Source organism: Pleuronectes platessa, chromosome 7 (assembly GCF_947347685.1).
Source record: "Pleuronectes platessa chromosome 7, fPlePla1.1, whole genome shotgun sequence".
Lineage (NCBI taxonomy): Eukaryota > Metazoa > Chordata > Actinopteri > Pleuronectiformes > Pleuronectidae > Pleuronectes > Pleuronectes platessa.
Genome location: NC_070632.1, coordinates 23266381 through 23276099, shown reverse-complemented (window position 1 = coordinate 23276099; position 9719 = coordinate 23266381). Strand labels below are relative to the sequence as shown.

The window sequence follows — 9719 nt, the reverse complement described above, 5'->3', positions numbered from 1 at the left end:
TACTTGTCCCAGGGCTTTCATCAGATCAACTTCAAATTCAGATGAGTGTCATCACAACAAGATGGAGATAAAAAATGATTGAGGGATTTTTTTTTTATCACACCGTGTGACCGTGGCATGGCGTTAAAAATTGGTTACACGCCATCAAAACACGGGCATCTGTATCTCGGACATACATGTTCCAATCAAGTCCAAACTAGACATGTAAGACAAAAGTCCCCGCCTGATGACATCTATGCATAAATGATGACTTAAAACTGCAGCGCCCCCTGGTGGCAACCGGAAATGTCTTGTTTTTTGCTTGTCTTACACTTGGATGAATTTCTCCTCATCCACTGACCTCAACCATGTCAAACTGTATCAAATGGGTCCCAAGACATTGACAATGAAGACATAAGATTACCGTGCCTTTTCGTCAAACGCCATATGAATGGCGTGGCATTAAAGTTCATCAACTCGCCGTGAAACACGAAATTGCTGTAACTTCAGTGTTCATGATTCCATCTCTCTCAAACTACATGTGTGTAACAACAGCCCCCCCCTGAAGATATTCATATGGTTTTAAGAAATGGGCGTGGCAAAAAAACTGACCAGCGCCCCCTATAGGGCAACCCCGGCACTACGATGGCCGACATTTATACAAATCTATCGGGACATGTGTCGTTTCATAACAAACAAAAAAATATCTTGGATAGGTATGCTTGACCAAACAGGGAGGCCGCCATTTTGGATTAAGTGGCCATTTTTTTTCCATATTCCACATTTTTACTTGATGCACTTGTCCCAGGGCTTTCATCAGATTAACTTCAAATTAAGATCAGTGCCATCACAACAAGATGGAGATAAAAAGTGATTAAGAGATTGACCTTTCGTCACACCGTGTGACCGTGGCGTGGCGTCTTGAGTTTGATTAAACGCCATCAAAACACGAGGTTCTGTATCTCGGACATACATTGTCCAATCGAGTCCAAACTAGACATGTAAGACAAGGGTGCCATCCTGATGACATCTACACAGAAATTATGACTTGAAATTACAGCGCCCCCTGGTGGCTACAGGAAGTGACATGTTTTATACTTTGATGAACTGCTCCTGGCTGCTTTAAGATATACAGCTCAAATGAGCTCAGTCAAGTCATTGAATCAAGGTCAGAATTGTGACATTTCCTCAAACCATGTAAACATTGATGTTTGGCGAAGGATCATCCTTCGCCAAAGGACACGATGTTTTCATAAGTCCACTGTGCATTGTCCTATCACTACCAAACTTCTGTCACATGATAAGAGTACAAGCCTGAACAGCTCTATGTGTCAATATTTCCTCAGTGTCATAGCGCCACCTACTGATTCGCCAGGAAACAGGAAGTACTTTGTTAATCCACTCTGCATTATCCAACCGGCTCCAAACTACTGACCTATGATCACAATACTGATCTGAACAGCTCCACATATAAATATTAGTTCAGGGTCATAGCGCCACCTACTGATCAGTGTGAAAATTCAGTTGTGTTAACATTGTCCAATTGACACAAAATTGCTCACGCTACATCAGAGCGCCTACATGAAGAGATCTATATGTCTGTGCGTAATAATAGTGATGGCGCCACCTACTGGCAAACCTACTGCCGCAGAGCGCAAAACGCATGCAACGTGGAGAAGTGCATGCTCGATCGATGATGTGCGCTTGGTCATCGATCGCTCTCTCCACCGACCGCAACAGGCTTCAACGTGCGGGTGCTCGGGCCCGCAAGTGCTACAACGTAGCCCTAGTTATTAGGGCCCGAGCACCGAAATCGGTGGGAGGCCCTATTGAAATTGAAATGATTATTATTATTATTATTATTATTATTTTTCTTAGCTTAAATGAATTGGCTTTTTGAGGGCTTTAATGTGCTCAAAAAGTTGTAGGAGTTTGCAGTAAATTCGAAGGCGGCGAAAATTTACGTATTCTGGAGTATTTTGAAAAGGGCGTGGCAAAATGGCTCAAGAGCGCCACCTACGGAAAAGCCCCTCATTTAGCATTCACCGATCTTCAAAAAAAACAAAGACTATTGTGTATCATGACTAGATGCACAAAAAAGTCCATCAGTGCATTATGAATAACGCAACAGGAAGCCCGCCAGTTTGACTTTAGTGGCCATTTTGGTCATATTCGATATTTTTTGTTTTAAGTACTCCTCCTACAGCTTTCATCAAATCAACTTACAATTTAGACGATCGTCATCACAACAAAATGGAGATCTAAAGTTATTGAAGGATTAAGTTTTAGCAAAACCGTCTGACCGTGGTGTGGCCTCAAAGTTTGATTAAACGCCATCAAAACACGGGCTCCTGTATCTTGGACATATTTTGTCCAATCGAGTCCAAACTATACACATAAGACAAGAGTCGCGACCTGAAGACATCGGTACAGAAATCGTGACTTAAAATCACAGCGTCCCCTGGTGGCAACAGCAAATGTCTTGTTTTTCTATGTGTTACAGTTTGATTCACTACTCGTAGGGCCTTCATTAAATCAACGTAAAAATTTGATGCATGTGTTCAAAACAAGATGAAGATCTAAAGTTAACGAAATTGCAACTTTTCATAATACTGTGTGACCGTGGTGTGGCTTCCAGTTTGAGGAATGAAAACATCTATATCTGGCAGATGTGCTGCAATATTTAGTCACTAGATGGCAGTGTCAGACCATGCTTTGTGTTATCTATGCATTAACAGACTGTGTTTACAGGGTGGCCAACTTTAGAGGAGAATTAAACCTTTTACAGCATTGCTCAAACTTTGGTTTTAGTCTCAATCGCTAAGTTCTTCCTTCATGACAACTCTGAGGGGGGTGTATTTTATTTTAACTCCCTCGTTTAAGCGATATAGATGTTTGAAATTCACGTGACGTCACAGTGTAAGCTGTGCTGTGTGTTGTGAGTTCGGCTTTCACCAGTTACACGTGAACGCCTCATGAAATGGCTTACACCCACATACCCGGTAAATTACACACTTTGATGTTCTGCTCCTTCTCCTGACGGTCACGGTAACGATGTCTGCGCCTCCGTTTCTGTGGTAAGTCACGTTAAGTATTTTATTTCGATGTGATTCGCAGGGTGCCTTTGAATCAGCCGTGATAGCTACGGGACGCTAATCCGGGAGCTACATACCAGCTCAGTGTATATCAACGGGTTCGATGCGAATGCCAGCTGTTACCGAAACAACCGCCATGAACCCAGGTCCACCAAGCAGAGATAAGCGTTCGTTTATAAGGATGACTCTGAGACAGGAGACTGTGTGTCGGCTTCTTTTTCGCTAGCGCCGGAGGCTAACTAGCTCGCTAACAAGCTAGCTAACAATATCTTCGAATGGGTGCAGTAACTGTTCTTCGATTCGATTGGGGTTATTACCGACAAACACCGACATGAAACGACATGAGCGGGTCCACCCGGCAGATATAAGCATTACTTTATGCGGATGACTCTGAGACAGGAGACTGTGTGTCGGCTTGTAAGTTAGTTTCGCTAGCGGGCTAGCGATGCTAACTGAAACCTGAGAAACCTGAGTGTTTAAAGTCACATCTGCATTGCAAGAGCAGCTGTTCAAAGGAGCATTACGTGTCCTAAAGCTCTTTCTTCAGAGTAGTGTTGTAACGTGTTACAGTGAAAAGTAACCGTGTCTCCCACCTTCAGTATTTAAATCGTTAATCTCAGACAGACTTCACTGAATTCTTTTGTTAAATATGAGTAAATCATAGCCTTGTAACTTTACTAGAACAGACAGTGTCATACAGAATTGTAGGCTAATATGCACTACCTATTTCCTAAGCTGAAATGATTATGATCTGATTAACTTTGAATTAATATTTTATTATTACCATGTAAAAGTCTGTTAAGCAGATAACATGGCACATGTATGACTTAACATATCTGTGTATTTGTGTTCAATGTTCCTCTAGGATGTCCAGCGTGAGACACAACTTGAATCCAACCAGACTGAACACTGACTCCAGGTACAGACCTGTTTTCATTACTTACAAAGTATTGCACATAATACATAATGTGTTAAATTATAATGCAATACTTTTAATGTGAAATAGCTCCATACTAAACATTCATTGTCATGGTAGTGCACGTTTTAATCCAAAAGCATATTCAAATACATAGTTGAATATCCACCGAAAATAAGAATACACACTTTGTTCATATGTAACTCTAATAAATACTGTATAAGTTACATTTTGCTCCGGAATTGAACTGTGTTAAAGCGGTTCACATGGAAAATATATGTTCAATTATGTGAAGGGTGATTTTCATTACTATTATACTAATGGAGATTTAGCACTTGCTACACATTGTAAGAGCAGCTGTGCAAAGGAGCACTACGTATCCTAAGGCTCTTTATTCAGAGTCACGGTGTTGATGTCCTGTCACGTGTTACAGTGAAAAATAACCGTGTCTACTAGTGTTTACATCGTTAATCTCAGGCAGACTTCCCTGAATTATTTTGTTAAATATAAATACATTATAGCCTTGTAACTTTACTAGAACAGACAGTGTTCATAGAGAATTTGAAAATGATGTACACTACCTATTTCCTAAGATGAAATGATTATGATCTGATTATTTTTATGTTTCCTCTCATTTTATTAGGGACGGACGAGCCTGAAGGACACAGCTGTGATGACCAATTGACCATGTTTTGTCTCTTATGGCAAAGCAGAAATATTAAACACTGGGTTCTTATCTAAAGTGTATCAAATCAGAAAGCAAAAGATACACATTGTTGTTATAAGTTTTTATTATTTTAACCAACCATAATGAAGATAGAAATGAATTCTTATCCATGCCACTTAGCAATGACTGCCACCACCAACAGTTGCAGGCCATCTTTATTTAAGGGAGGAATTTAGAAGTGTTGTGTAGCTTCTGATGATGATGCAGTCGTCCACGTGTTGACCACCATGTTGCTGCTGACGACGTCAGGTGCTGCAGTTCCTCATCTATGAAGAGAAGAAACGCACTGTTAAAGAATGTTTTGAGTTGTGTATGAAGCACAACAGATTTCAGATAGAACCGTTGTACTGTGGTCTGGGTTTGTATCCTAATGGTTAAATGCACATATTTTAAGTCGCTTTTGATAAAAGTACTGAAAGAAATACAACATTGTAAAAATAGATAAAATGTCTTTCTACCTCATCTGTAATATTCAAGGTGATAATCTCCCACAGAGCTATTGATAACAGTCCACATCAAGTCTCTCCACTTCCCTCAGTGTGAAAACATAATTATATAATTAATTTGAGAACTGTTTACAACACTGATGTGTGGAGATTAAAATCATATCTAAACTGTCTAATTCACTGTAAAACTCCATGACATTCGCAGGCCATCTGTAGTTAAGGGAGCAACGTATGGAGTGATGTGTAGAGGGCAGAAACTTGGACTATGGGCAGAGAAGGTCTCTGGTTCGTCTCCGGTTCGACTCCACGGAGAGACAACAAAAGACAAACCTGGATTGATCTGTCCAAAAATCCAAGAGTCTCCCTACCCTCTCTAGTGCCCCTGAGCAAGGCACCTCACTCCCCCAACATCTGCTCCGTGAGCGCCGTACATGGTCGCTCACTGCTCTGTGTGTCCTGCACCAGATGGGTAAAAAGCAGAGATTAAATTTCCCTACCTGCATGAGTGTGCCTTTGCATGTCTGTGCATGTGTTTGGGACGAATAAATGGATCTTAATCTTAATCTTTTAATCTTAATCAGTTGTCTTCCAGTTGACCAGCATGAAGCTGCAAATCTCCACCATGTTGCTGCTGAGGACATCAGGAGCTGCATTAATGAGGAGCAGAAGCGCACTGTTATGAATGTTTTGTGTTGTGTATGAAGCACCACATATTTCAGATAGAACCGATGTACTGGGGTCTGGGTTTGTATACTAATGGTTAAATGCACATACTTTAAATCGCTTTTGATAAAACGTGAGAAAGAAATACAACATTGTACACAGATAAAATGTCTTTCTACCTCATCTGTAATATTCAAGGTGATGATCTCCCACAGAGCTGTTGATAACAGTCCACATCAAGTCTCTCCACTTCCCTCAGTGTGAAAACATAATTATATAATTAACTGGAGAAGTGTTTACAACACTGATGTGTGGACATTATAATCTTATCTATACTGTCTAATTGACTCTACAACTCCATGACAGACTAAATTAACGATGTGAAAATAGTAATGGTAGATATATCAGCCTGTATCAGAATAATGGTGAAACATAGTTATTATCACATGCAACTTACACATGTAGCGTATTGATATTAACTTATTAAAATAAAACAAAGTCACAGCCAAACATACGACTCTGCAGTTAACTTGCTTCAATGTGTTCATTAGACGTGTTAAATAAACTAACTTTTATAACAATTTTATATTAAAAAAGCCTTGAGGCATGTAAGTATATGGTGATAGTTAAAGCAATAGGTTTGGTTGTATGGTTTCAAGGTTACTTACCTCTAGTTAATAGAGCCTCCTGCTGGCTACAGGAAGTGAAGCAATAATCCTTGCCGCAGTGCACAAACGCATGCAACGCAGAGACGAGCGCTTGGTCATTGAACGTTCTCTCTTCACCGACCGCAACAGAATAGAAATTGCCTGTGCTCGGGCCCGTTAGTGCTACAGCGTAGCCCTAGTTCTTATTATTCTCCGAACAATGAATTGGCTTTTTGAGGGCTTCAACGTGCTCAAAAAGTTTTTAAACTTTCCAGTAAATTAGAGAGTGGTGAAAATTTACGTAATCTGGAGTATTTGGAAATGGGCGTGGCAAAACGGCTCAACAGCGCCCCCTGGAACCAGCCCTTAGGTTTCCACATAAGCGATTTTCACCAAAATCTAGACACTGGTGTAACGTGAATAATCATAGAAAAAAGTCTCTTGGAGCATTATGAAAAACGCAACAGGAAGCCCGCCATTTTGGATTTAGTGGCCATTTTGGCCAAATTCCACATTTTTAGTTTAATGTACTTGTCGTAGAGCTTTCATCAGATCAACTTAAAAATTAGACGCGTGTCATCACAACAAGATTGAGAAAAAAAATGATCAACGGAATTTTTTTCCGTCACTTCGTGTGACCGTGGCGTGTCGTCAAAGTTTGGTTCCACGCCATCAAAACACGAGCATCTGTATCTCGAACAAACATGGTCCACTCAAGTCCAAACAAGACATGTAAGAGAAGAGTCCCGGCCTGATGACATCTACACAGAAATAATGACTTAAAATCACAGCGCCCCCTGGTGGCACCAGGAAATGTCTTGTTTTTTGCTTGTCTTACACTTGGATGTATTCCTCCTCATCCACTGACCTCAACCATGTCAAACTGTATCAAATGGGTCTCAAGACATTGATAATGAAGGCATAAGATAACTGGGACTTTTCGTCAAACGCCATATTAATGGCGTTGCATCAAAGTTCATCACCTCGCCGTGAAGCACGAAATTGCTCTAACTTCAGTGTTCATGGCTCTATCTCACTCAAACTAAATGTGTGCAACAACATCCCCCCCCTGAAGATTTTCATATGGTTTTAAGGAATGGGCGTGGCAAAATAACTGACTAGCGCCCCCTAACGGGCAGCCCCGGCACTACAATTGGCCGACATGTACAAAAATCGATTTGGGCATGTGTCTTTTCATAACAAACAAATAAGTCTCTTGGATAGATATGCTAGACTAAACAGGAAGCCCGCCATTTTGGATTTAGTGGCCATTTTAGCCATATTCCACATTTTTACTTTGGTTTACTTGTCGTAGAGCTTTCATCAGATCAACTTCAAATTCAGATGAGTGTCATCAGAACAAGATTGAGATAAAAACTGATTAAGGGATTTTTTTCCCTTCACACCGTGTGACCGTGGCGTGGCGTTAAAATTTGGTTACACGCCATCAAAACACGAGCATCTGTATCTCGAACATACATGGTCCAATCAAGTCCAAACTAGACATGCAAGACAAGCGTTCCGGCTTGATGACATCTACACAGAAATTATGACTTGAAATCACAGCGCCCCCTGGTGGCAACATGAAGTGACATGTTTTATACTTTGATGAACTGCTCCTGGCTGCTTTAAGATATACAGCTCAAATGAGCTCAGTCAAGTCATTGAATCAAGGTCAGAATTGTGACATTTCCTCAAACCATGTAAACATTGAGGTGTGGCGAAGGATCATCCTTCGCCAAAGGACACGATGTTTTCATAAGTCCACTGTGCATTGTCTTATCACTACCAAACTTCTGTCACATGATAAGAGTACAAGCCTGAACAGCTCTATGTGTCAATATTTCCTCAGTGTCATAGCGCCACCTACTGATTCGCCAGGAAATAGGAAGTACTTTGTTAATCCACTCTGCATTATCCAACCGGCTCCAAACTACTGACCTATGATCACAATACTGATCTGAACAGCTCCACATATAAATATTAGTTCAGGGTCATAGCGCCACCTACTGATCAGTGTGAAAATTAAGTTGTGTTAACATTGTCCAATTGACACAAAATTGCTCACGCTACATCAGAGCACCTACAAGAAGAGATCTATATGTCTGTGCGTAATAATAGTGATGGCGCCACCTACTGGCAAACCTACTGCCGCAGAGCGCAAAACGCATGCAACGTGGAGAAGTGCATGCTCGATCGATGATGTGCGCTTGGTCATCGATCGCTCTCTCCACCGACCGCAACAGGCTTCAATGTGCGGGTGCTCGGGCCCGCAAGTGCTACAACGTAGCCCTAGTTCATCTTAACTTTTTATTTAATATTTATTTGGCCGAAAGGGAAGTTTTCATTAGACTGGCACAAATGGTTCTGGTGAATACTTTCCAGTGAGAAGCATGCTGTGTTCACTTTGGGATTATTTTTGACAGAGGGAGACAGAGGACTGATTTGTCAGATGGTGTCAATCACCTGAAGCTCAATAAAGGCAAAACCCACAACTTTGTGGTGGATACCAGAAGAACAACCTCTCAACAACCTTGTCATCCATGAAGAGAAAGTCATGAGGGTGAGCTCCTGCAAATCAAATAATTTGACCTTTGACCTTAATGTCATTACTTCATTACCTTATCATGTTTAGACATTTGTCTGAAATTTATCTGAAATCAGCTCCGTCAACGAGGTCATGTTAGCATCAGCATTTCTTTGTCTGTTAATTAGCAGGATAACATAGAAACTACTTACCTAACTGCACATCAAAACTGCACATCACTGTTGGAGCTTAGTGGACGCATGCACTCTCTGCCTGCAGTTTATGCCCAGTGGACACTGAGTCCAAGGAAATGTTTGTATTTGAAGACGACCAAACTCAAGATAAACATGCACTGAATAAGTACAACTGTAAGAATGACATCACGTCTGTCTGGACCCTCTGTTAGAAACCACCTTCATCGACCACATCCATCTGATCTGGTGTTTAAATCCCCTGAAATGTCTTGGCATAACAAGTGAAGTGTTTGTATTCAAGTGTTTAACTATGAGTACCTGTGCTTACTCATGTGATGAGACCCAACAGCTCCTAACATTTCAGAAATGTAAACTGAACCAGGGAGTTACCGTCGGTGCAATCAAATATTTCTTATGTGTGGAATGGTTACATCACATGTGGAAAATGTGAACTATGAATTTGTCCTCTCTCTCTCTCTCTCTCTCTCTCTGTGCATGCTGGGAGTGTGGTGCGTGAGCGAGTGT

General features: G+C 41.0%; 1 long non-coding RNA gene across 1 annotated transcript; it reads left to right on the top strand.

Moving 5' to 3' along the window:
• Positions 1 to 2464: 2464 nt before the first annotated feature.
• LOC128445149 (uncharacterized) lies at positions 2465 to 6336 on the top strand. Its single transcript, XR_008339260.1, has 3 exons — positions 2465 to 3056; positions 3940 to 3993; positions 4634 to 6336. It is a non-coding gene; the product is annotated as an uncharacterized LOC128445149 (long non-coding RNA).
• The last annotated feature ends 3383 nt before the right edge of the window (positions 6337 to 9719 follow it).